Source organism: Scylla paramamosain, chromosome 22 (genome assembly GCF_035594125.1).
Source record: "Scylla paramamosain isolate STU-SP2022 chromosome 22, ASM3559412v1, whole genome shotgun sequence".
Lineage (NCBI taxonomy): Eukaryota > Metazoa > Arthropoda > Malacostraca > Decapoda > Portunidae > Scylla > Scylla paramamosain.
Window position 1 is genome coordinate 3,965,001 of NC_087172.1, and position 27,500 is coordinate 3,992,500.

Genomic DNA, 27,500 nt, shown 5'->3' on the forward strand with positions numbered 1-27,500 from the left:
ACTCAGGTTGTTAGTGATGTGTCATTAGGGAGCTTTAAAAGAAGATTAGGCAAATTTATGGATGAGGACGACAGATGGAAACAGGTAGGTGTGTTTCATGCAAGGAATGGCACGTGTAGGTCTGATGGCTTCTTGCAGGTTCCCTTATTTTATCATGTTCTTTTTTTTTTATGTAAATGGAGATAATAAAGCGGCAGATCAAGATTACAGTGTCGTATTTACTCTTTTACTCTTCTATTTTGATATTAAATGTAAAATGCGAGAGGTCAATAAGAAAATCTGAGTATCTAACATAAAAAAAAAATACGTAAAAGATTATCAGTTATTCAATACTGTAGACCTGGATTTATTCATGTAACTGAAGTGAAAGCGAAGTATACAAAGAAACGTATAAAAAAATAGCACGTAATCAAACTTACATTACTCATCAGACCAGCATTACGATGAGTGGCGGCGGGACATTCACTTTTCTAGCCCACCTAAATACTTATCATGAGTAAAGAACGCTTAATAAAAGTGAAATATACAAAGAAGAAATTAAATAACACGTTGTTGCAGCATCACTCTTCCAGTTCACCTAAAAGTTTAAAGCAAGTGGGTTTTTTTTTTTGTGGGATTAATGACAAAAAATTGCAAATAAAAGTAGATTTGCATGTTGGTTGGTGACCTCCGCGAATAGCAGACGTGAACACCGCTGCCTGGAAATCTTCTATATCGAATACTTGTGTTGAATTCCTGGCGCGTGACACTGTGGCCAGCTACGTGACGACATTAAACTGTATGTGTGTGTGTGTGTGTGTGTGTGTGTGTGTGTGTGTGTGTGTGTGTGTGTGTGTGTGTGTGTGTGTGCGTGTGTGTGTGTGTGTGTAAAACTTATCCACATTCTCAAGGATCGCGTACTGGACTCGCTTGTGTTATATACTGCCTGAGAGAGAGAGAGAGAGAGAGAGAGAGAGAGAGAGAGAGAGAGAGAGAGAGAGAGAGAGAGAGAGAGAGAGAGAGAGAGAGAGAGAGTACACCCTTAGCCAAACCAGTAAAAGAAACCCAAAACCCAAACGAAAAAAAAAAAACCATTACATATATATAAAGAAAAGCAAACAAAAGAAAATTAATCAGAAAGAGAAAGGAATGGGAAGAAAACGAAACCAATCAACATCTAATTAAGAAACCCACCGCCAGGGCCGCACCAGGCAGCTTACATCACCGCGAACAACTGGGCGGAAAAAATTAATCACCGCTAGTCAATACCAATCACCTAATTACCGCTCATTACGACCCTCACGCCTCCACCATGACAGGCGTTAACTCAGCATGAATATTCATGATCCAATTTTCCCTTTCTAAAAATACAGTAGGGGACCTGAGATGTAGTGACGACGTGGGTTAATCTCAAAGGACACGGGAGGCGAGGTAAGAATGGGCGAGGCGAGAAGACTATTTTTTGTGATAATGTAAAGAGAAGGACGTGAAAGTTTAAAGCCTCAACTCCCGATTAACAAAACACAAAGGTGGGCTGGCCGCGGCTTTGTCCACCAGGTCAGGCTAATTACCAGAGCCACTACCTTCCGTTATTTACACAGGTGAATGGAAGCCAGACATATCACCAAATACAAATTACGATTAAATTCACTGCCTATCCTGAACACACTCTCAAAACACGCAAGTTCCCAGGGAGAAGAAGCGTGGGTGGCAAGGTGTTTGTTTGTATGATACGGTATTCAGGTAAGCTAATGATCCCAGGTGAGGGTGACGGCCCAGGTGCTTTATTCCTCGCATTCAGTGAGGTAGCAAGGGCGTGCAGGCGGCAAATTTAAGTGGTGCCGCCTCACGATTCTCAACTTTCAGGAATTTCGAGCGTGTCTGAAGAGCCGCACAAGGGCCTTTGAGAGACTCCGCCTCCCGCCAAGGTCGCCAACTTGCTGGTCCACACGCGCACTTCAAGTTATTCATTTTTTTCTGCTTGGGAAAATATTGCAAAGAGTAACCTGAAGCTGCCAAGACCTCAGCAATGTTGTTTTCTTTAGTTCCTTCTACTAATGAGTTTTATCACTTGCCAGTAATTTAAAAAATGAGTGATCAAACAGCCGATGGGAAACTTGAATATCGTGATGAATATTGTATTTTATCATCCCTTGAAATTCAGACAAGATCACGATAATTCTTCCTAAAGAAACGTCAGATACGAGAGGAAGTGTACTTATTCTACAGCCTAGGAGATATTTCCTTCAGAAACATCAAAAGACTAACTGTAGTCATCCCACGGTGATATTTCCTTCACAAATAACGCAAAGGCAAACCACTCGTCCATCCTTCTTCACATCTTCGAGGGAGACTAACTTCATTATCACTTTGCATCTGAAGCTTGATGCGTGAAGATGAACGAGATAACGGAAGAAGGCAGTGAAGTAACACAACGCATGAATTAAGCTGGATTGATCTTTGCGTAACATTGACAAACCTTCGTACAGTCATATGCATTATGTCTTTAATAGATCTAAGTCAAACATCTATTTGCCTGAAACTTCTACCACAAGGTTTTATAGAATCACAAAAATCTAAAAACTCGGTACATTAACAGCACATCTGGTTCATAAACATCATTTCTCCCTTACACTTCTTTCACACACGACGAGTAAAGATGATGCGGTTATGCCATAGACGCATAACCATTGCTGACGTCGTTGTGATACGAAGGGAACAAATTAAGCTCCGCCTCGCTACTCTCGGCAGATTGTGAAGCGATCTAAAACGGCTGCGTACTGTAAACACTATTCGCGTCATTGTCGCCGAATTTGAGTAGGTTCTCACTAAGAGTGCTGGTGTCATGCAAATGATAATAAAAACATGACAATAATTATGTAAATAAAGTTGATGGTATTATTCCTGCGTCAAATATCAAAGGTGAAAGGTAAAACGCAGCGACTTAAAAAGTTAATCATGTTATTAACGACAGGTATCATTCATATAATGAAAATATATTTACACAAAAGGTACAATACATTAATGATGCTATTCTTTCATTATTATGAATCGAGGAAACCAGACCGAGACTAACAAAAGGAGTTTTATAATCCTCTTCAAGCAGACAAGCAACTCCCAGTTGCAGGAACCACAAGGGCACCATCAGCAAGGTAGTGCTCGTTGGTTTATAAGTGATAGTTAGACAAAGCGGGAAAAGTGAATGAAACTGACACTCGTAATGGGACCGCCGTTTTTTAATGGACTAAGTGACGATCGCACAGCAACTCAAACCTAACAAATAGACGGTTAAAAAAAGGGGGGAAAAATACAGTAAGTGTACTTACTCCAAAACAGCATCTTTCGTACATTCTTGCCTCGCATAAGAACTACAGCAGAGGACAAACAGGACAGACAGGAACCCCGGTCTTCACCTGTTTCTGAGCCTACTGGTACTCACCTGGAAGAAAGAAAACGAGAGTTAGTCATGAGCATGTAAACAATATACGAGAGTTGAAACATGACGTACACTAACTTATCTATCAAGGTACAAATGCAATAGATTAAGCTACAAAATGCAAATACACAAGTTAATAACAAATTTATAGGAAATTAATAATCTTCCCACCGAAACCCGTACATAGAAAACGAGGCACCGAGTCTCCAAACCTTCAAAACACAGCGAGTCTCACCACCTCTAGTGCTCGTTGTGTTGCCCGCTGCCAGGCTTATGCTACCCCGCCCTCTTATCACGCGTGTAGCACTGTATCAGCCCTCTAGCTAGGCCTATGTACATATAACATGTCCCATATCTTCTCAGTTCTCTGTAAGGCGTGAGCTACGGTCCGTTCCAAGTATCTCTGCTATAAATATGTCAGAGAAGTAAACATCGAACCACCAGCCCTGCCTCACGCCGGAAGTAAATAAACAAAGAAGACTACTTTATGTATATACTAGTAATTTACCTACGGAAACCGAGTGACCCTCACCTAATGCAGGCAGCCAAGTCTCACAGCACCAGAGGGAGGAAGCTGGTCACCTATGGCATGATCACAAATGCACAACACTACCCACTCCACCAGCAGTCACCGAGACACTGACGCCACCGCTCACACCCGCGGCATTGAGCCATCAACTGATATTGAAGATGTTAGACTAATATATCTTGGATTTCTCACCTTATTTCCTTTCACAAATTCAAGTCAAAAGGAAGCTAGAGTAATTCACACTACTTACTAATAAACAACAATACACGTAATGAACTAAATTTAACTAATGCTTGAGCTTAAGCCATTCACCACACACTCGGACGTTTGTTTCGTCACGTGACCAACGCTGGAATTACCACCGATTTTTTCTTCTTTTCTTCGCCTGAAAACACTTATGCAAGAGTTCAGCAGTGAAGTATACTTAACACATAAAGAAAACCTCACCTTTGATGTTGAGGCCTCAAGGCTCATTAGGCGAGCGAAAATGAAAGGGGAGTTTCACGGAATAGGTTTCAGAATTTGTTCCAAAGAAAATAGCGAAAATGTTTTCCTCAAGAAGCGGAAGACAAAAGGAAACCAAGAAGACAAAAGTAACTACTCCAAACATTGTCACTTAAAAGACCCTCGAACGCCCTCGCAGCTCCTTCAGGCCTCAAGATTTTTGCCGCTTCCAGGAACTCGTCAGCCCGCGCCCACGGAGGGAGGGAGCTGCCCGGCCCACGCTCGTCACCACGCAGGTAGAAAAGCGAGAAAAAAACACGAGAAATTCCATGACCCGCGTGCTGCTTTTTCGATATTCGTTTTGTTTAAAGCAAAAAGGAATTCAGGAATACGTCACGGAAAAAACGAAATCACGAAATGTAAAAGCTAACGACGCCCTTGGTAAGTCAACATACATGAAGGTCCGGAAATATACACTTCATCAGGTACAAGCACAAGCAAACCTAGAAACAAATTAACTACCAATATACTAATAAACGGTGAAAAAGCAGCATTGAAGAATCACACTTCGCCGCATACAAACACAAGCAAACCTACGTACAATTTAGCTATTTCATTAACTCTTATGTATTTTTTTGTTATGGTAAGTCTACACAAGTTTAGCCTTTTATACTGATCACCGTTTTCTGTTGCTTCTTTGATAAGTGTGTTTCTTGGCCTTCAAAGTTACTGATTTTATGTAAGGTTAATGATCGCTGCAATATTTTATGCTTTGTCAATTTGTGCCAAAAGAAAAACCACAAATCTTATCTAATCTAAATTATCTTGCTTATGTGAATCGTTGTATCGCCCTTGAAATAAAGTGTAGCAAAATTTCACTAGCTGTTCATGTGTGTCACTATTAACGGCTTCATTCACTATTGCGGCTCCGATACACTATTAAATTGCTCTCTGATGGTTGTTGATGATGATGATGATGATGATAACACATTCATTAACCAAACGAAACAAAGAATGATGAGTCTATTAACACATCCACTTGTGTGCTGTAGTGGTGGGGAAGTAGTGGTGGTGGTGGTGGCACAGTGTCACCACCATCACATTACACAGATAGGGCGAGCTGTGCGGAAGCGATAAACACATCATTAAGAACCAAGAGGAGGAGATAAACACGGCGATAAAAGGTAGATAAGCACATTATTGTTTGCGGGAATGACGGGAGAATGAGGGGAATGGAGTGACGACTACACTGACTGGGAGAACGAGAGAATGTGAGCGAAACATGTAGGTAAGATAGGCGGATAAACAGAAAGATGGATATTCTATTGGCCACAAACCACAGGACATGATATAATTCCAATAGCAACAAATCGAAAGAAGGTGAGAGAAACATACAGGTAAGATAGATAAATGAATAGACACATGGATATTCTATTGGCCACAAAGCACAGGGCACAGCATAATTCGAAAAACTAGCTTGGTCCGACAAACTGCTCTTGCACCGAACACATTAAACTCAACTAAAAAAATGAGAAATTTATCACACACACACATACACACAGAAAATTGAGAATGGAAAGGAGGATAAACACTAAGAAGAAAACAACTTGAGGGTATAATCACACTTCCGGAGAAATTTTATATCTAGATTAGCTCAATTGTACGGATTTCAAGCACCAAGGCAATAAGTGCATGACATTCAGGCAGTTCCAGTTGAGAAGTCCAATGAACAGTTTTAAAGCTTCAACAAAAAGGACGTCGCGCTGCAGCAGACGGGAAAGAAGTAAGAGCTAACAAGAATTTCAAGGATAAAAGACAGGGAACGATTAACAAAGGAAGGTAACATTCAACAAGGGGCAAGTGAGAGGGGCGAGGCAGTGCTAATACTCAACACTCCAGCACTCTATATATTATTTAATTCCTGTTCCTGGGCGGACTTGGAGGGCAAAGCAAACGGGGAGGAGTACCAGGAGAGTCATTAGAGTCGTCTTCGTGCGTTCGTTCTTGGCGGCAGACTCATCTCAACTGCAATCTAGTAGTGTTCTCCAAAGCGATCCAATGGCACTCCCAGGCACTCTCAAAGGCGATGTAACGTTGGTTTTATTGACTCTATAACAGTGTTCTCAAAGGCAGTCCAGTTGTGTTCTTGAAAGCGATTCAGGAAAGTCCTCTGGGGAGACTCGGTTCTTTGTCTGCTCCCTCTACAAGTTTGTTAAAATTGGCGCAAGTTTTGGTGATTTTACAAGAAACAACTGAGAAAAAAATGATCTGATAGTTTGAATTATCTGCTTCCTGTTTTTGTTCAGTAAAGTCATATGGAACTACTAAAATAAGGCAAAAGGGACCTTATTAGCATTCAAAGAACTAAGGGTTTGTGCAGAATCATAACGCCAATAAAAAATGAAAGAAAAAATGAGAATCAGGATAAGAACAAGAATATACAGAAGAGACTTAAATGTAGATCATATGAAAATCAAAAGACGCGGGCCAAAGTGAAAAAAGATACAGAAATAAAAAAAATATATATATAAATAAATAAATAAATCAGAAGACACCAGACAAGGAGGGGCGTTCACAAAAGTATCTCAGCAGCAGCAGCAGGAGGAGGTGGAGGTGGAGGAGGGCAGGCAGGCAGGAGGTGCAGGACATTGGCAGGATGCATCAGTCCCCAGAGTCACACGTCGAAGGACAAATGCACAACTTTTTAATTGGAGGAGAAGACTTCCATCAACTACCACCACCGCCACCACCACAATTCACAAGCACCCCCACTACAGCTATCACCTCCACCCAACACCACTAACACTATTACCATCACTACTCACCACTACCATTACTACCACCCATCTTCACCACCATCACTTACTCCACACTTAGACACTACATCCACTCCCTTCACCACCTATCACCACCACCACCATCACCACCGCTTCGTCCACCAACAAAGTCATCCATCTGCCACTATCACTCAATAATCACCATCATCACTCCTTTCACTCGTTACCCATCACCTCTTCCACTCACATCTACCACTCCACCCCCACCTCTGCACCAGATTGAGATGAGAATGACGCCCACACAACAACAGACATCACCGTATCGTATAATTGTCTCAATGTGGCAGAGAAATGAGAGAAGAGAAATATCCAGTTAACCTCAGAGTTCTATTAAGTATTTAAGTGGTTCATGTTAAAGAAAGCACTTTTTTTTATAATTTCAGGTAAAAGTTAAAAAGGACAAAAGGAGAGGAAAACAAAAGCATGTTTCTTCTCACGAGGCGATGGATGGCTGTCAGTATATTTTCTTTGCGTCCATTAAACACACTTAAATCAAGCGGACATGAGCATCCATCCCCCTCAAGGTAAGACAAACTACAGGCATCCCTTCACCTATCACCCGCCACCCGCCACCGTACCCACCCGTCACCCTGAAAAAATAAATAAATAAATAAAAATAGTGCCTCACTTATCTCTTCCTATAAAAATTTACCCATTCCTTCACCATTCAGTACGCTGCCAGACTCTTCCCGTCACCCGTCAGTAAAACCTCCCTCACCGGTCACGTCACCCATCAAGAAATCGATCTTATCCTTCGTCACCTGTCCAAATACCTGTCTTAGCCATTGCGTTGAAATCATTGTCATTGAAATCGATCTTATCCTTCGTCACCTGTCCAAATACCTGTCTTGCCATTACTGAAAATCTGCGTTTTATCCATCCCGTCACTTAAAGGCTTCACTCGTCCCATCATTAACCAGAATTCTACCTCACCTGTCTCATCTTCAAACCAAACACTGCCTCACCCATCCCTTCACCCAGTAAATAAACTTATCTTCACCCATCCCATCACTTCCATAACAGCGCCTCCCCTTCCTGTCACTCCAACAAACATCGTTACCCTCCAACAAGCCCCGTCACCCTCCCATCACCCTCCCGCCACCCTCCAGAAAGGCCCGTCACCCTCCACGTCTCCCCCATAATAAATAGTAATCCAGCAGCAGCAACTTCCCACAAAAAAGGTACCCAACTTTTTAATATAAGAGGGATCACCGCAAGTTTCCCCTCAGAGTTTTGGCCGACACCGGCGACCCTGGCGGCACAACATAATAACGAGGGAAAGCTGAGGGGAAATCGAGGGGAAATTCCTTTGAAAAAATAAGCAACAGGGAGGAGAGTAAGGCAAGGGGAGGTCTGAGGGGATGGGAATGGTTGGAGGAGAGGGAGACAATGAGATCAGGTGGTGAAGGTGGTGATGGTAGTGGTAGTGGTTCTGGTCTCTCTCTCTCTCTCTCTCTCTCTCTCTCTCTCTCTCTCTCTCTCTCTCTCTCTCTCTCTCTCTCTCAACCGTACACACTCGTTAATGAAACAATACAACAATTAATCAGGGACGACCATCATCCCAGCACACACTCCAGTCCACCTCCTTGTCCTCCACCCAGCCAGCCACGACCTTCCTCTCCACCCATCCCTACACTCCCTCCACCATCTCCTCTTCCTGTTCCCTCGTCATCTCTCCATCCACACCTTCCTCCATCCTTGCACTCCTTCCACTCTTCCCTCCTCCTATTCCCCTTTCACTTCATCCTATCTCCTTCCATCTCTTTCTTCCTTCTCAGTTAATCCCTCCCATCTTCTCTAACAGACGGAGCCGCTCACATCTTCCCGTCCCCTTCCCCTTCTCCTCCTCCTCCTCCTCCTCCTCCTCCTCCTCCTCCTCTGGTTCATGACGAGGGCAAGGGTCCGGGGTCCGTCAGCTTGGGGACATTTAGATTAGCAGTCGTCAGGAAGTTTGGAAATGACTGGTGCTATAATTGAGTGGCGCGTTGCCTGGCTGCTCCCGCCACGCCAAGCAAAGGACTTAACGAACTTCCTGATTCTTTGACACCAGGATTAAATGAGATTAGATGGGCAATGACGTGTGAGAGTTCATGGTAAAAGTACTTAGTCCCCCACTCTTTCTCTCTCTCTCTCTCTCTCTCTCTCTCTCTCTCTCTCTCTCTCTCTCTCTCTCTCTCTCTCTCTCTCTCTCTCTCTCTCTCTCTCTCAAGGTATTCCAGTGTCTTGTTGTTTGCCCCTCTTGTCACGCAAAGGAAATTAATCATGTAAATATTAACATCAGAGAGGAGAAACTAATGAGATATTGAAGCCGGTTACTAAATAAGATATTCTAATCATATGTATAGCTTCATAAATTAAAGACAGGCAGTAAAAAGAGCGTCAGATGGATGGATGCGTGCGAAAAATGAGATGGAAATGAAGAGGAATTTAAAAACGCAATAAGAGATAAAGACGTAAACTCAAGAAAAGTACATAACAGATTAAAATAAGTGAGTTTTTGTATCTTTTTTTTTTTTTTTGATGCGCGTTAATTAGTGTTGCAAAAACTTTAATGATTCGATGATGATGATGATGATGCTAACACAGGAGAAGAAGACACAACCACCACCACCACCACCACCACCACAACCACAACAAGAACAGTCAATACTACCAAACACGCTGGCCTTATTTTCCTTTTTCAAAATTAGACCAAGCCCAAGAACACACAAACAAACACACACACACATAGACACACACATTACTTACAGGGATAAAAAAAAAAAAATCGAACGCCTATAACCTTCTTACAGTGATGGCCTAATAACCTCCTCCTCCTCCTCCTTCTAGTACTAATGAAGAAGGCGCCTCTAGGTGATAAGGGCGCAGGTGTCCAGGCCTTCTTATGAATAAAGTATGAGTTATTACTATCATCATCACTCTTTAAGGGAGCTTCGTTCTCATCCTCACCCGCTGCACGTAGGCCTACTCAGCTTGTGTGTTGAGGCCTCCCTTTCCTTCATTGTCACTGCTAATACCGTAGTCGAAGCAAGGGCTGGACTCGCAACACTGGTCTACCTTTGCAACACTGGTCTACCTTTGCAACACTGGCCTACCTTTGCAACACTGGCCTACCTTTGCAACACTGGTCTACCTTTGCAACACTGGCCTACCTTTGCAACACTGGTCTACCTTTCCACCGTGTTATTTCTGTATTGATTGGAATTTTTCTCTATTTAATTCTTTTGGGGTTGTTTTGTCTTGATATATGTAGTTTCTGATTTGTCACCTACTACTCCTACTACTACTACTACTAATAATAATAATAATAATAATACTATATAGTTCACACACAGGTATTCACCACCACTAGATCCTCCTCCACCGAACGCCACCACCATCACTACTCACTACTGCCACTGCCACCACCTCAACCCCACATCCACAACTACCACGATCACCACCCGTCCTCACCAGCTTTACGTAGTCCAGCCTCAGACACTATTTCGCCCACTCTCAACCACTGCCGCCACGATCAACCATCATCACCTACCACCACCAGGACTACTATCATCACCACTACTACTACCACTACTACTACTACTACTACTACAAAAGTTAATACTACCAAAGAAAATGCAGATGAGCCAAAGAAAACGAGAATCAAGTATAGAAAACACACGATTGCTGATTTGAGAATGTTATCCTTTCCATATCAGTTTTTGAGGTCACGTGTTTGGCATATTTATTCAACCAGGTGAGCTGCAGGTGTACCAAAGGTGTACCTGTATTCTGTGATGTATTTGTAATCTTTCTCTTGAGTTCTTGCCCAAAATCTAAGCAATGTAGACCCGGTGCAGTGAAAATGGTGGGATGATGATGGCGGTGGTGGTGGTGGTGGTGGTGGCGGTGGTGGTGGTGGTGCTCTGAAACTTAGGGCCAATTTTCCATTCCCTGTTGGCACACTTTATAAGCAACGGCACCGCGATTTCCAGTAAGTGGCCACATCGGTCAGGCGTGTGTGTGTGTGTGTGTGTGTGTGTGTGTGTGTGTGTGTGTGTGAGTGGGAGAGAGAGAGAGAGAGAGAGAGAGAGAGAGAGAGAGAGAGAGAGAGAGAGAGAGAGAGAGAGAGAGAGAGAGAGACTGCATCCCACACAAGTTAATATCATTCATTGAATATGTACGTAATTTTTACGTACTGGAAGCAATTAATCACCTACACACACACACACACACACACACACACACACACACACACTGAGAGGCAATCAGACAGACGAGCTCACTAACGTCGTACAATTGCATTTCCATCCTCACTATTGAACAGAAGGTAAATTTCACCTTAATTCCTCTTCCAGGCCATCCAGGTCCTGTCAGGGGCGACGCTGGTAATGGCGGCGCAGCGTGAAGGCCTTGACTCTCATTAAGAACATTACGAAAGGACGTCACCCCACCACCACGAGGCGCCCTCAGCTACGCCTTCAGGAGGACCTTAAGGCGTGCTGACGGAATGAAGATAGTGACATTTATACTCCAGCATTCTCTTATTTCTTGCTGTGAATGAAGTTGATTCTCTTCCTCTTGTTGTGAATGAAGTTGATTTATTTATTTATCTTTTTTTTTTTTTTGCAAATGTGTGTGCATGTGTATTCTTCTCTGTATTCGCTTCCTCTTCTTTTGTTCTCATAGTATCCTATTTTCTCCAGCTCCTTCCTCCTGTTGTTATTAATCGAACGGTCTCATATGTCACTTTATTTATTCTTGCTCTGATCGTCACATTCTTCACTTCTTCCTGTTATGAACTAACTGTCTTCTGTTTTATTTTATTCCTCTTCCTCCTGTCATTTACCTCCCCCTCTTCCTCCTGTTCAGAGTCGGACGGGTGACATAAGGTACGTTTAACTCGTGTATTCTTCCCCCCTCCCTGCCCCCCCTGCCTTTCTCAGCGTCGTTTTCGTCTACCGGGAGATTTGCAGCGCCAGTAAACCACCCTTTTAAACGAGGCTCTCTATGTTTTCACTAAGGCTTAGACACACCACTCGACCGCCTCCAAAGGTGCGCCGGGGCCTCTCCTTCTGAATCCCGGGCCGTCTGCTGAGCGAGGCTGAGAGGACGAGGCTGAAAGGACGAGACTGAGACGACGAGGCTGAGATGATGAGGCTGAGAGGGTTCGCTACCTTGTTTTCCTCGCAACAACAACAACGACTGTATGGAGATTTCAGGGACGGTCGCTGAAGGGAGAGGAGTGTCCAGTGAGGATAAAGATGAGGATAAAGGGGAGATCAGCTTTCAGTTACGTAATGCAGGGTAGCAGTGGGTGGAAAACAGAAATAGGTTAAAGTTCACATGTTTCCCTGACGTGGGTTCGGTTTTTTTTTTTTTTTTTTTTTTTTTAGGGTTTTATGAGTAGTCGTCATTGTTGGTAATCAGAATGGGGCTGTGTTCGTGACTTGTATTGGATGGACAAGAAGGGAAGGGGAAACTGTATACTTGTACCTAAATATAAAGATGTAAGGAAGGTGAAATTGTATACTTGTCCCTAAATAATAAAGATGTATTCAGGCTTACGGTTGATTTTAATGAACGTTTATCAATAACAGATCATGACAGTGTTAATTATGACTGCTGCTGCTGCTACTACTACTACTACTACTACTACTACTACTACTACTACTGTTACAAGGACAATAATAATAATAATAAAAACAATAATAACAGCACTCTCCACCCTTGCATACTCGACTCTCAACATAAACTCTCGCAAAGAAGAAGAAGAAGCATCGGACCGCCTCGAGAATCAAATTTTATCCTATTTTTCTTCCTTAGTTTCAATTCCTCCCTTTGTGGAGAAGCGGCATGGTCCTTTCCTTCTCTCTTTTTTTTTTTATCTCTCTCCAATTCATTCTTAGTTTCTTCCTGCAAGTATTTCTGTAACAACGTCTTTAACTTCTCTGCATTGTAATGTTCCTTTGTTTCTGTTCTTCCAATAATGTTTTCCTTCCTATTCCTTCCAACACTGCTATTTTTTTTCCTTTCCTTTCCCTCCCAATAATGTTTTCCTTCCCTCTCTCCTCCAGCACTACTTCAACCTCTCTCTCTCTCTCTCTCTCTCTCTCTCTCTCTCTCTCTCTCTCTCTCTCTCTCTCTCTCTCTCTCTCTCTCTCTCTCCCTAATCGTGCCGGCAATGTTTTCCTTTCTTCTTCATAAAGATATTTTCATTCTTTCCTTTATCTCTTTCCTCCGATCTCCTGATTCTCTCTCCTATTCCTAACAATAACACTTTCAATTTCTCCTTTTCCCATTTGTTTTGCTTCTTCTTTTTTTATACTCTTTCCTCTTTATCCTTCTCTATTCCTTCCTTTCCTCTCCTCTTGCTCCTCAACATTCCTTTCCTATATTTTCCTTCTCGCACTGTTTATCTCCTCCCTTTATCATCCTCCTGTTACTTCCCGCAATGTTATTCCTTTTCTTCCCTTTCTTTATTCTTTTATCTATCTACCTCTATATCTTCCTCTCTTCCTACCAACACTACTTTCTGTTTCTCTTCCTCTCAACAGCGCGTTCCTTCCTCTTCCCTCTACCACTGCTTTCCTTCCTCTACATCTGAACCTACAGTGAAGGAAGAGGTGCCTTTTGTTCCTACTGGGATTCTAAATTGTCCCCCATCTGGTGGCGGAGCGCGTAATTAGACCAACTTAACTCTTAACTTCCCGCTGGATTAAGAAATGGGAGGACCGTGAGAGGTACTGGAGTGGCGTCTGTCATTCCCTTCTCTGCGTCAGTGTCTTGTGTGGGGTTACATGTACTGTGGTTGTGGTCAGAAGTTGAGTTACACACCGTACTCCCTCCCTCTGTGCTGGGTGTCTCAGTGTCTTACGTAAGGAGGCAGTCAGCAGATCAGAAGACTAAAGATTGAAGGAACACACTAAACTATGTAGATGTTAGTGAAGATTACTCGATTTCTGGCTATAATTGTGTGTTTATAGTAAGGAATACACGGTGGAAGTCTCTCATTTGTTTGATTTGCTAGTTACCTTCACAATCAGCAGTTTTAGAATACAGTATCAGTAAAGTATCTGTATTATTAAACACCCCACTTTTTTTTTTTTTTCCTGTAGAACATCATCGGGTAGAAAAGAGTAGTAATTATTCAGAAGCTTATAAAGGTGATCGTTTCTTGCAGACTGTGCGTGGGAGAGAAAACGTTCACTTGATAATCTGAACTAAAGACCTCGCCCGACTTTCTTCACTCATCTCTGACCATCTATTCCAGGTAACCCAGCCAGACTCTCTATCTCATATTTCCACCAATCCCGTCTGTCTTATCTTCGTTAGCCATCCATCAAATACTACACACGCTATCACCACCATCACCACCATCACCATCAGTGTCTATGATTCCAGAAACTTTAGTGACCTGGTGTTTCCATATCTCCGCTAATTCTTACTGTACTAAAGATCACTAAAGAGAACCAGCGAGAGAGAGAGAGAGAGAGAGAGAGAGAGAGAGAGAGAGAGAGAGAGAGAGAGAGAGAGAGAGAGAGAGAGAGAGAAGACTTACTATATGGTGAGCCCAGCGGTGACAATCTCGTATGAGTCAACCTAACCAATGTCACCATAACAAAGACTTCAACCAATCTGCAACTACCCGTCTATTTCAGTTAATCTCAGAAAAAAAAAAAAATCTTTACCTTCTATCTAGTTCTCTTTACCTCGCTTTCTTTCCTCGCCCGTCCAGTAATACACACAATGCATCGCCTGTCAAAGGAGGTAATACTGGTAACTGCACGTTGTTATCGGCAGACCTGAAGCACTTTCCCACCAACAATATGTAATTGCGCCGGAAAGTATCTTGTTACCCACCTGCTTCCCCTGACCTACCTGACGGTCTCTCGCAGTCCTACATTTTTATAAGCAAGATCTTTCATTCTTTTTTTTTTTTTCGCTTCTTCGTTTTCTTTTCATACAGTTCCATCTTTCTTACGACCTTTCATTCTCTTTTTTTTTTGCGCTTCTTCATTTTCTTTTCATCCAGTTCCATCTTTCTTACGACCTTTCATTCTTTTTTTTTTCGCTTCTTCATTTTCTCTTCCTGCAACTTCAACTTTCTTCCTCTCTTTCATCACCATCTTCACCAGCCTCTATGATCCCAATGCAGAATTAATTTTCATGAATCTTACTAAACTAATCTTCGTGAATCTAACTAACTTTCATAAATCTGACTGAATTAACTTCCATGAACCTAACTTTCGTAAATTTAACTAAACTAACTTTCATGAATCTAAGTAAACTCAATTTCACCAGTCTAATTTTGATGAATCTCTGTCGCCTGCCCGTCTTTCCAGTCCAGGTCAGCCATCTCTCTCTCTCTCTCTCTCTCTCTCTCTCTCTCTCTCTCTCTCTGTGTGTGTGTGTGTTACTAAAATGTCGATCTTTTAGGTAATGCCTCAAAAGAGTAAATGTTCAGGAATAACTTCACTTTGCCCTCGCGATATCGGTTTCATTTTTGATGGTCGAGCATTACATAATTTTTCATACAGAAAGATATGCACCGTTCAGGTTGCGTGGATGGCAAATACACATGTTTTCGTCCACGTCACTGTCAGATTAATCACGAAAAAAATATATATATATGTATATATATTATAACGTTGCGTTCAAGTTTCAGACATAAGAAAAAACTGAAAATGGTAAGCAATGAAAAAATTATGCAGTATCATATACTCATACACTGGTCGTTTCAAGTTTCACGCACACACACACACACACACACAAAAAAAAATAGTACAAGTTTGAAACATGAATAAACTGATAGTTCATCACTAAATATTTAAAAAAAAAAAAAAATCATTCAGCTGAGCTTCACATTTTACAAAATTTAAAGCCAGCAACCATCATACAAGTTAGTGAAATTAACTGACAAATAATCCATCAGTAAATATTAAGTAGATATATCTAAAATTTAGCATAAGCAATAACGCATTTACAGGCAGCTATTAATAAAGATAACTAGAAAATTCATAACTAAAACTAAAAATGAATAAACTTTATAACTAAAAGTAAATATAATGATAACTAAAATACAACAGAAATTCAAACATAACAAACTAAAATGTAACTAAACTAAATAAATAACGAAAATAAACATATACAACATAAGCAACAAAAGTAAGTCGGAAAGTCCCCTCCTGCAGTCAGTTCCCCTTGAGCGGCTGCGGTCTGCGAGGGCGTCAGCGGGGCAGCGTCTAGCAATCTGCGTCACACACCACTACCATCACCACCGCGTCGTGAGGTGCCCGCAGGCTGCCCAACACTCCCAAACGACAAAGGGGTCCCAGTGCTAAGTCCTCTCCCCTTCCCAGTCTCCCTAACCTCCCCAACCAGCCCCTCTCCCTTAAAGGTGAAGTTTAGCGGTTTCCTGACGTGGTTGAATTCAGGAGTTGTAAAAAGGCGACCACAAACGAGGAGCGGCTTGAAAAGCTTTCTTTTTTCTTTCCTCTCTCTCTCTCTCTCTCTCTCTCTCTCTCTCTCTCTCTCTCTCTCTCTCTCTCTCTCTCTCTCTTCCTCGCGGTTTCTGACCTGTTTTGGCGGTGAAAAGTGGCGGCTCGTGACCTTTAATTGTCTTTTAATGTGTCCTGCGGCCCATTGCGGTGCTCAGATTGGAGTGCGAAAAGTAAATCCTGCCTAACTTTTACAGAGTTGATGGTTACCTAATGAGTGCCTTAGTGATTGCTGTTCTTGAGTGGTTTAGAAAGAAAAGTTGACCTTGACTTGATTCCTGGTGTCGAAAAGTGGTTCTTGACTTTTTGTGGAGGTGGAAGAAGGAAAAAGGAAAAAAGTGTTCGTTGACCTTCCGTGTGACCAAGAAAAAACATACATGAAGGAAATGTAATAAGTTTTTTTTTCTTTATCAAGTAAATATGTAAAAAATGGTAGCAAGATTTTAAGTGAACATGCCGAATTTCCTCCAACTCTCTGCTAACTCTTCTCTGATTTTTCCACTTCCACACGAAGGATAAGTAAGGTTTTCCTTCTTTCTTATCAAGTATATAAATATGTAAAAAAAAAAATACTACTAAGATATAAGTGAACATGCCGATTTTCCTCCTCCTCCTCCTCCTCCTCCTCCTCCTCCTCCTCCTCCTCCTCCTCCTCCTCCTCCTCCTCCTCCTCCTCTCCTCCTCCCCCTCCTCCTCCCTGTTGACTCTTCTTTGATTTTCCACTTACACGCGACGGAAATATAATCGTGTTTTCAATGTAAATATATACGTATGAACACGCACAATACACTGCTTTCTTCCCATACCTCTTATTCTTTTTTTTCTTCTTACTCCTCCTCCTACTCCTCCTCCACATTACTTTCTCCCTTATTATTTTCCTCAAGTATTTAGAGAACTCAGCCTCGTTACGTCCTAATTAGGCGGCCCATCTTGCTCCCCTCCCTCCCCCTCTCCACCTCATTCCCTTCCCGCTTCCCTTCCCCAGTTCCTTCTTTACCTTCTCTGTTCCTAATGGCAGACTAAACAGAGGCATTACCATCTCTCTCTCTCTCTCTCTCTCTCTCTCTCTCTCTCTCTCTCTCTCTCTCTCTCTCTCTCTCTCTCTCTCTAGCAGTCACCCTAGATTGATTGGCTCGACAGATTACACTTAAAATTACATTATCATAATATAATTAAAACTCAGTCAGGGAGAGGTGTTGTGCTCTACCTGATTAGGGGAAGGTGTGGTGCTTGTGAGTGTGTGTGTGTGTGTGTGTGTGTGTGTGTGTGTGTGTGTGTGTGTGTGTAAGCCGCACCCCCTGTCTATATCCTTTAACACAAACATGCATAGGTAATTTATTCACTTTGCCAAGGTTTTGTTTGCTCGTCTTTTGTTTTTGTTTGTTTCCTTTACTCAATATAAGCAATCTCTCTTCCGTTCACACACACACACAGAGAGAGAGAGAGAGAGAGAGAGAGAGAGAGAGAGAGAGAGAGAGAGAGAGAGAGAGAGAGAGAGAGAAGGGGCAAGAGGTTCACACACAAGCGCGTCACTCCTTCAGGATAATACTCACCTAATCTTGTGACTTTGGCGGGGCGGAGCGGGTTAGGGGAAGGAGGGGAAGGGTGAGGCGGGGCGGGGCGGGTCTGCAGGGACAGGGAAGCAAGGAGGCGTGCAAGTGTCGTAACGATCCCCCGCCTGTCATTAAGGAGATCGTTTCGTGCCCTCCTGTCACTTCCCTACAGTCTAGTCACGCTGAGAGGAATCCGGCATCATCCTACACACACACACACACACACACACACACACACACACATACACACTGGAATAGTTACCCAGTATTCTCATCATTCCTCCCTTTTGCTGGTAAACTCTGAAACTTTCTACCCTACTTCCGTATTTCTTCTTCCCTATGATTAAACTTTTTCAAGAGCAAGATTTCAAGACATTTCACAGAGTATTGTGGACTTTACTTTCTAAACGACTGGCAGTTCCTAAGTCTTTTTATTTTATTTATTTTTTTGTTACCATTTGTGTTGCCCTTTGCACACACACACACACACACACACACACACACACACACACACACACACACACACACACACACACACTTAAATATTATCTACGTATGCATATTCTTACTAACTACTTCATGCATATAATCCTGTAGCTCTATTACATAAATGTCTTCACACTTGCTCAGATGTTTATGCTTTTTACACGCGTCTATGTATAGTGTGTGTGTGTGTGTGTGTGTGTGTGTGTGTGTGTGGACAGTCGTTCCTTTTTTTTATTCGCTTCCTTTTCATTTTTATTTTCTTCTCTTCTCCATTTTGTCCCCTTTGGCCCCTTCTATTTTTTCCTCTTCATCTGCCTCGTCCTTCCTTCCCTTCTCCCTTCTCTATTGATCTGTCCCTAACTTGTTTCCTCTCCTCTTTTTTCCCTCTTCTTTTCATACGTGTCTTAGTGTGTGTGTGTGTGTGTGTGTGTGTGTGTGTGTGTGTGTGTGTGTGTGTGTGTGTGTGTGTGTGTGTGTGTGTGTGTGTGTGTGTGTGTGTGCGCGCGCGCATTCCATAGATGCTTTCACGTTTATTGGGATGAACTCCAGCGTGCTCGTATTTGCCTTCAAGCTAAGTCAAGGTAACGCCGCTGCAACTTCACTGTCTTAAGAGTTTCGCCGCAGATTCCCTCCCCTTCGAGACGCTGTGTAAGTGTATCAGGAACGTTTAAGGCGGAACAAACTGCCTGTCATTCCTCCCGCTGCCTTGTGTGTGGGTTATGGCGGCACGTGGCGGGGCGGCGGGCGGCAAGGAGGAGGCTAGGAAGGAATGGCCTACTTACTTGGAGCTTTAGGGTTTGTTTGGACTTTAAAGCCGTGGAGGAAAAGATGATTTCGTGCCTCTTTGGACTTGCTGGCCATGTTTTTCTTTCTTTCTTTATTTATTTACTTTTTTTTTTCATAACATCAGAGAGAAACTTGGTGTTTGAGTAATGTCGATTCTTAGCACTGTTTCCTCGCGCTTTTTCTCGGCCCGAAATTGGAACTGGACACAGTGGCCGCCAGATACAATGCTGGTAATTCTTAACTCCTCAGCGCACTGTGAAGAAATGGTTGGCCTGCGTGGCGCCTGGACACGGATCATTACTAGTTCAGAGTGAACGAGTGTATTCAGCCACGGATTTCTTGATCTCGAGATGAGTAAGAATGCAGTAAAGCTTTTTCCACTCATAATCAGAAAAAAATAAATAAAGCTCTTCAAGAAAAAGCAGATTTAACTTTTCTTCGGCGGCCATTCTCGAACAATGATGATTCCTGAATTCCTTTGTCGCCTTAAGAATGAGCGAGACACAAATGTTTCATGCAAAATGCGAGTATTCAACTTTGTCGCGACCTGGCTGACAAATGTTTCCATGACGGACCACCTGCAGATGATTTGGACGTTCTCTTGTGTGTTCTTCCTTGAGAACTGTGGTGAAAGTGCTCTTAACTCATTTTAAACAAGCTTTTTTTTTTTAACAATCACCAGACCATACACTCCTGACACTCCTACATACAAGTAACAGCGGTGTTCGGTACACAGATGCGCTGCCCATTACACAGCCAAGAGTTACTGAAGCCGTCAATAATTCAAGTGTGAGCACGGTAAACGTACTTGCAGTCTTGTGAAGCAAAGATTTATTGCACATTCGGTCGAACGCAGAGAAGCAAAAAATATAACGTGTTTCAATTCATGAGCTCTGCCTAACTCTTACTTTTTTTACGTTTTTCCAACCGTGGTCATGGGCCAGGAAAACGCTCATGCATTACAGGCGCCAGCTGTTATCGTTGTGGCACCGCGTAAGAGGAACCCACCATTAAACTTTTCTAAGAGCATGTCATGGATAAATTACGTGGGAAGTGAGACAGAAGAGCACGATAGCCAGTCACGACTCCCCGCCCTGCACGCCGCGCCAACCAGGAATGTGAAGGACAGAGTTGCACCTGCCGACCCCGCCAAGATGTTAATTATTGACCCCATGAAGATTTACACCTTTGCTCCCTAGCTATGTAAACAAGAGGTACTGGTTTCTCCACTCACTAACACACATGACGCATAATTCAAAGATAGTAATGAAGGTTGCGTCACCTGCACAGAGGGACGCTCTCTCAGTCATGCATCACACTAACGTTAAGACTGCCAGGTAGGTTAGACAGTTATCGTTCCCAGAAGGTATTATAAGAGATGCGTGACCTCACCCAAATAAACAAAAGAAAGCGTTTGTTGCCAAAGTCATGCATCAAAGTGTGTGTGTGTGTGTGTGTGTGTGTGTGTGTGTGTGTGTGTGTGTGTGTGTGTGTGTGTGTGTGTGTGTGTGTGTGTGTGTGTGTGTGTGTGTGTGTGTGGTTCAGGAGGAAGGGTGTTGTTACTATTTCGTAAAGCAAACATACGGCTGACTTTAAGTTATTTATTTAGTCTCCCTTAAGGTTTACCTGTCCAGCAATACACACACACACACAGACACACACACACACATCGTTACCTGCACACATCACGCCACTTCTAAGACGAAAGCCATCAACGCACACCACCAACACTATCACTGCCACCACTACCACCACCACCACCACAATCACCACTGCCACCACCACCACCATCACTACCACCAACATCAATTTAATCACTTGCAGCCATCCACTGATAACACACACACACACACACACACACACACACACACACACACACACACACACACACACTTTTCAAGCCGATATGTACTTACAATGAATACTTAACCAGGAGAAATGTGTCTGTATGTGTGTGTGTGTGTGTGTGTGTGTGTGTGTGTGTGTGTGTGTGTGTGTGTGTGTGTGTGTGTGTGTGAGAGAGAGAGAGAGAGAGAGAGAGAGAGAGAGAGAGAGAGAGAGAGAGAAATAAAAAATAAAGACAAACAGGTAGACAGATAGACATGTAGACAAAGAGACACAAGAAAGACAGACAGACAGTGAGGGGCTACGAGGCAAGAGCCATCAAAAAGGAAAAAAAGCCATAAAGACAAGGAGGGGCGTTAAGAGAGGAGCAAAACACAAGTCATATGAAAAAGGACTAAGGAAAGGAGTAAGCAAAGAGAAGACGAAAGATATAGAAAAAAAAATTGAGTATCTACTATTTACTAGGGAGAAAAATGAGCAAAATTTTAGATGTATCACTTGAAATGAGGAGAAAAGTAACAAGTATAAATATTAGGGAGAAAAATTGTGCGCTTTAAAAGTGAAGAAGATGAGAGAGTGACGCAACGGGTGCAATGAGTGACGCGAGGGAAGTGCGAGGGGGAGAGAAAGGAAAGAAGTCACCTGTTGCGTGGAGAGAGAGAGAGAGAGAGAGAGAGAGAGAGAGAGAGAGAGAGAGAGAGAGAGAGAGAGAGAGAGAGAGAGAGAGAGAGCTCAAACAACGATACATCAAGAATAGCAATACATATTTTAATATAATTATTTTTTCTTACTACACACACACACACACACACACACACACACACACACACACACACACACACACACACACACACACATCACAGAGACACGAAATACACTTACAAACAAGAGACTCGATACTAAATAAAAAACTGTCATCCAATCCTGTAAAACCAACAGAACTTAAGATCAATGCCAGAAAAACAAAAAGAGTAAGAGCGGAAGACAGCGAGAGATCAGAAAATACGATGAGGAAACGGAAAAAAAAAAAAATAGGAAAGAAAACAACAAGCGACAGAAAATAAAATGGAAGTGAAGCGTTTTAAAAGGAGAGGAGAGAATTTATCGTAAGGTGCAGAAGCTTCGCCACGACCTTTCCCCGCCAGTGACTGAAAGACCTCATCGTGTTTCTGCCTCCTTCAGCGCCTTCAAGAGTCTTTCAATCCTCGTAGTGTGAGTTTTCTTTTCCTTTCCATGATGTTGCATGTCTGCGTGTGTGAGTGTGAAGTTTTTCTTTTTTTCTTTATTATCATTGTTATTATCATTATTCTTCGTTTGACTTGGGATAACTTGTTTCAAATTGACGGAAAAACTTCGGAATGTTGATTAAAACGATAATGCAAGTTGTTTTCGTCGTCGTCTTCTTTACTACTACTACTAGTATTATCACTACCAACTAATACTAACTAATACTACTACCACTAATACTAATACTACTACTAATACTAATACTTATACTACTAATACTACTACTAAAGCTGCTGCTGCTATTTACTATAAGTGTGTGTGTGTGTGTGTGTGTGTGTGTGTGTGTGTGTGTGTGTGTGTGTGTGTGTATTAAATTAAACCTCTTTTAAAGAAGATACGAGGAAAAAGGAAAAAAATGGAAAGAGTAAGAGAAAAAGGAAAAGAAGAGAAGAGAGACTAGAACAGAGGACAGATCAGAAGAAAGGGAACAAGGAAGAGGACAAGAAGGAAACAGACGAAAAGAGGACGATACCCACATAACACTTATTCTTGAACACGTATCCTTGTAACAAACAACCTTCATACTGGCAAGGAATGTACGCGAGCCTGCAATATAGATGAAAAATGAACACACACTTGCACACACACACACACAAAACAAGGGAACAACGTAATTAAGTACTCCCATTACGAGAAGAAACGAATAAAAATAAAAACACAGAGGATAAAATATATACACTGAAATACCTCTTTGCATAATTCTAGTGCGAAACAGGATTCGGGAAATAGCCTTTTTTCCGCACTAAAAGTCCTGCTTGAGTCAGTGTGCGTGTCGCTCCCAACAATTTGGATAGCGAAACAATTCACTCCCTGCGTCGGATTCCAACCTCGCTCTGTGGTCTCTTGGCATGACTGAAAGATACTTTGTGTTTGTGTGTGTGTGTGTGTGTGTCTCTCTCTCTCTTTCTCTGTGTGTGTGTGTGTGTGTGTGTGTGTCTCTCTCTCTCTCTCTCTCTCTCTCTCTCTCTCTCTCTCTCTCTCTCTCTCTCTCTCTCTCTCTCTCTCTCTCTCTCTCTCTCTCTCTCTCTCTGTGTGTGTGTGTGTGTGTGTGTATGTGTGTGTGTAGGTAGGTAAGTAGGTAGGTGGATGGAGAGAGAGAGAGAGAGAGAGAGAGAGAGAGAGAGAGAGAGAGAGAGAGAGAGAGAGAGAGAGAGAAATAAAAATCAGTCCTACTTACCTCTTCCCCTTCAGCTCTATATCAAGAATCGGAAATCGACAGCTGGAATACGACGATAAGTGGACACAAAGAAATAGATAACGAAAATAAAAATACAGTACAAGAAAAACTCATACCCAGGAGACTTTCTTTCCCTGTCCATTTTTATCACAATTCCTAATAATCATCTTTCTTTCTTCTTTTCATTTTTGTCCACAATACAACACAAGCCGTTTATTTATTTATTTTTTCCTTTCTTAAGTCACGTATGTAGTTTTTTTTTTCATTTTTTCCCTTGGCTATGGAGTCGTGGTTCTTTGTGTTTGCTTATATATAGATAGTTTTCCTTTTTATTTATTTTTTCATTTATTTATTTCATTTTTTGTCTATGGAGTCGAAGTTCTTTGTGTTTGGTTATATATAGATAGTCTTTCTGATGCGTCGTTCCTCCTATTGGTCGATTTTTTCTTTTGTTTTAGTGACCCTTTGATGTGCATCTCTTTTTTTTTTTTTCTATTGACCTTCCTTTTTCTTCCTCTAGATTACGTGACCTGTTGTCCGTTTTCCTTTGTATACTTTTGTTGATTGTTCTCTCTCTCTCTCTCTCTCTCTCTCTCTCTCTCTCTCTCTCTCTCTCTCTCTCTCTCTCTCTCTCTCTCTCTCTCTCTCTCTATACTTCAGTCCACCTCTTTAATCTCCTATCAAACAAGTGTACATCCAGATTCATTCGCGCTGATTTGAATTCGTTTCCCTACCGATGGTGGTTCATTCCAAACAATATCACGAACCACAACCGGCGCACAGTAACGTCCAGGCTCCGGGCCACCGCGGTTCACGTTTTCTACACACTCATATATTCCTTGTGCCGCTACATACCCAGTGAGTAGATGCCTGTGTGTGCGTGGCAGCTCCATCCCGCCCAGTCCCTGCACCGTCAAACTTTCAATCAATCAGTCAACCGATCTCCCGTCCACCTTCCATCTAGAGGCCCCAGTGTAAACCATACAACTTCACCACAAGTTTTTCTTTCCTTTTCCTTTTTTTTTTTCAAACTTTAAACTCTTATGTAAAACTGGGCAATTTTAAGAGGAAACAAATCAAATTATATGCACGCGAAAGGCTTCAGTAAATTCACTCACCTCTTTGGCTCTCAGTGTCCTCTTTCAAAATTATGATCTAACCTTGCACAAGAGAGGAAGTCATAGCAATCAAAGGGTTAAAGGGACACGCACTTTCTAAACATTCACTCCGTCACGCCACAATCATCAGGATATCTTAAGCAAGACTCTCACAAATAAACCTTCTCTTCTGGATTCTACTACCAGATTTACTTCACCTCCTGCCTCGTGAAGGTGAGACGAGAGGAAAGCAAAGTCAGGGCGGGACTGTGAGATGCGCATCACAGCCGCTGCTTTTGACAGATCTGCGCCCAAGCCCTCTGAGTCCTGGCGATGATCCTACCATCAAGATCCCGAAACCTCCTATTTATTCCTGTTGCTCAGAGATCCTCCTTCACGCCCCGGGGGAGGAGATGGAGGAGGTGGTGGAGGTTGAGGAGATGGAGGAGGTGCTATCTGCGTCATAGAGGGAGAGTGGGAGGAATTGAAGTGTTTAAGATTCACTTCCTTGGAGAAGAGGAAGGATAAGGAGCTGAAATAAGGCATAAAGACAACCAAGCTCTCGTTCTTTCATATTTTCTTCTTCTTCTTCCCTCCACTACCACTATGCGTCCCACCATCACCACCTCCCTTCCGATCCATCACCACAGAAATCCACTTCACATCCTTCTTTTCCACCTGTAGCTATCATCACCCACTCCACGTCCTTTGTGTTTCATTTATCATCACTACCACCCTACACTACACTTCTTTTTCCTCTTGACTCAATACCATTATCATCATACAGTCCTCTTCCTCTTCTCCTCTTCCATCCATCACCACGAACACACTCCGACACAACCACCACCTCCTCTTCAACCAACCAACCACCATCACCACCACCACCACCACCGCCACTACCGCCTCCACCACAGATCTAAAAGTTATGAATTCGTAAAAATCAGCAGAACACACACTTATCATAATTAAATACAAAGCGCAGCACATCAAATAAATTAAAAGATTTTACCACTGATGACGCATTTTTTTCCTTTCCTTTCAGCTGCTATCCTTCATAAAAGCTTTCAGTAAACACGCCCGCAAAAACACAACAACAACAACACTTTATATAAAACACTAAAATACTATTAAACGTTACGAAGCATTTCTTCAAATCGCTGCTTTATACATGAAAACGTACCAACGGAATCAAAAATATATTACATAAAAAGGAAAAATTTCTACAATAACATGATAAAAACTGAGCTGCCTTAACTCGCGCGATATTTTACATTTCTCCCATAGACTGGCGGTATTGTCCTTACATGGCGCCTTGTCTAAGTGAAGCGGAGGAAAAAAAGGTAGCGAAAAGAGTTGAGGTGAATCTGCGGCTAATAAAATACATAAAGAAATGGAGATGGGAGATGTTTGTGAGTGAGGACAGGACAGAAAGGAACACACGAGAGAGATAAAGGAGTATAGATGAGCGATGTTTCTGAATGTGAGAATAGAACAGAAAGGAACACAAGAAACAGAAAGAAACCTAAAAGAGCGATGTTTGTGAGTGTGGGAGCATAAGATGGGCAATGTTTGCGAGTGTGAGGACAGGACAGAAAGGAACACGAGACAAAGAAGTGTGGGATGAATAGCAGTACGGAAAAGAGCGGGGTAGGGTGATATTTGTGAGTGAGAGGACAAGAAAGGGACCGAAGAAGCAGTGCGTGTGAGGTGGACAGGAAATAAAAAGAAGTGGGAAGTGATCAGAACTAAAGAAAGGAACGAGGAAAGTCTGTCAGTGTAAGTGAAAGAGAGCAGAGTAGAGAAAGAACTGAGTAGAGGCTATAGACGTTGGTGTGGGGAGGATAGAAGTGTTGAAAGGGGACAGGAGCCGTGGGAGAGGCTGTGTGTGTGGATAGGTAGAACGGACATGTAGAGAAAGGAATGGGGAGAGACTGATGGTGAAGATCGGAAGAGAGAGAATGGGTGTGTTATAGAAAGGAGATGCGGGGGTGACTGCATGAGTGGATGAGGCACAAGACCAGGAGTACAAAGGGAGAGGGAAGGACAAAAAAAGAGAACAACACCAGATAACACAAGTACACGGAGCAACACAACAAGAAAAACAGCCCATATATCTCAAAAGTTTTAATTCCTCGTCTCTTTTTACGCACTTTTCTCGTGGCGGTAGGAACGTAAGGCCACTTATTCCACGCCTTTCTCGCTGGCTCTTATCGGAGGCCTATTTTATTTACTTTTTTCTCCTCATAATCTTCCCCTCCACATGATTTTTAAGGGAATGATGTGAAGTAGAAGTGACTTACTTTATCTGTTGACTTTTGGCAAGGATACTTATTTTCTCACAAGAGAGAGAGAGAGAGAGAGAGAGAGAGAGAGAGAGAGAGAGAGAGAGAGAGAGAGAGAGAGAGAGAGAGAGAGAGAGAGAGAGGAGTGTAGACATTTACTGCTAACGTTGCAGTGACTTTCATAAATCCTACTAATCTCTGTGTCTGTGTCTCTCTCTCTCTTTGTGTGTGTGTGTGTGTGTGTGTGTGTGTGTGTGTGTGTGTGTGTGTGTGTGTGTGTGTG

At 42.5% G+C, this 27,500-nt stretch overlaps 1 long non-coding RNA gene across 2 annotated transcripts in view; it reads right to left on the minus strand.

Moving 5' to 3' along the window:
* The window catches only part of LOC135111450 (uncharacterized), a 98,066-nt gene that overhangs the window by 34,036 nt on the left and 36,530 nt on the right, over window positions 1-27,500 (minus strand). The window contains exon 3 of one of the 2 annotated variants that reach the window (XR_010273743.1): window positions 3,305-3,418. The exons of the other annotated variant lie outside the window; for it this stretch is intronic. This is a non-coding gene — a long non-coding RNA (uncharacterized LOC135111450). Of the gene's footprint in view, window positions 1-3,304; window positions 3,419-27,500 lie in introns of those variants that run through there. 2 annotated transcript variants of the gene reach the window in all.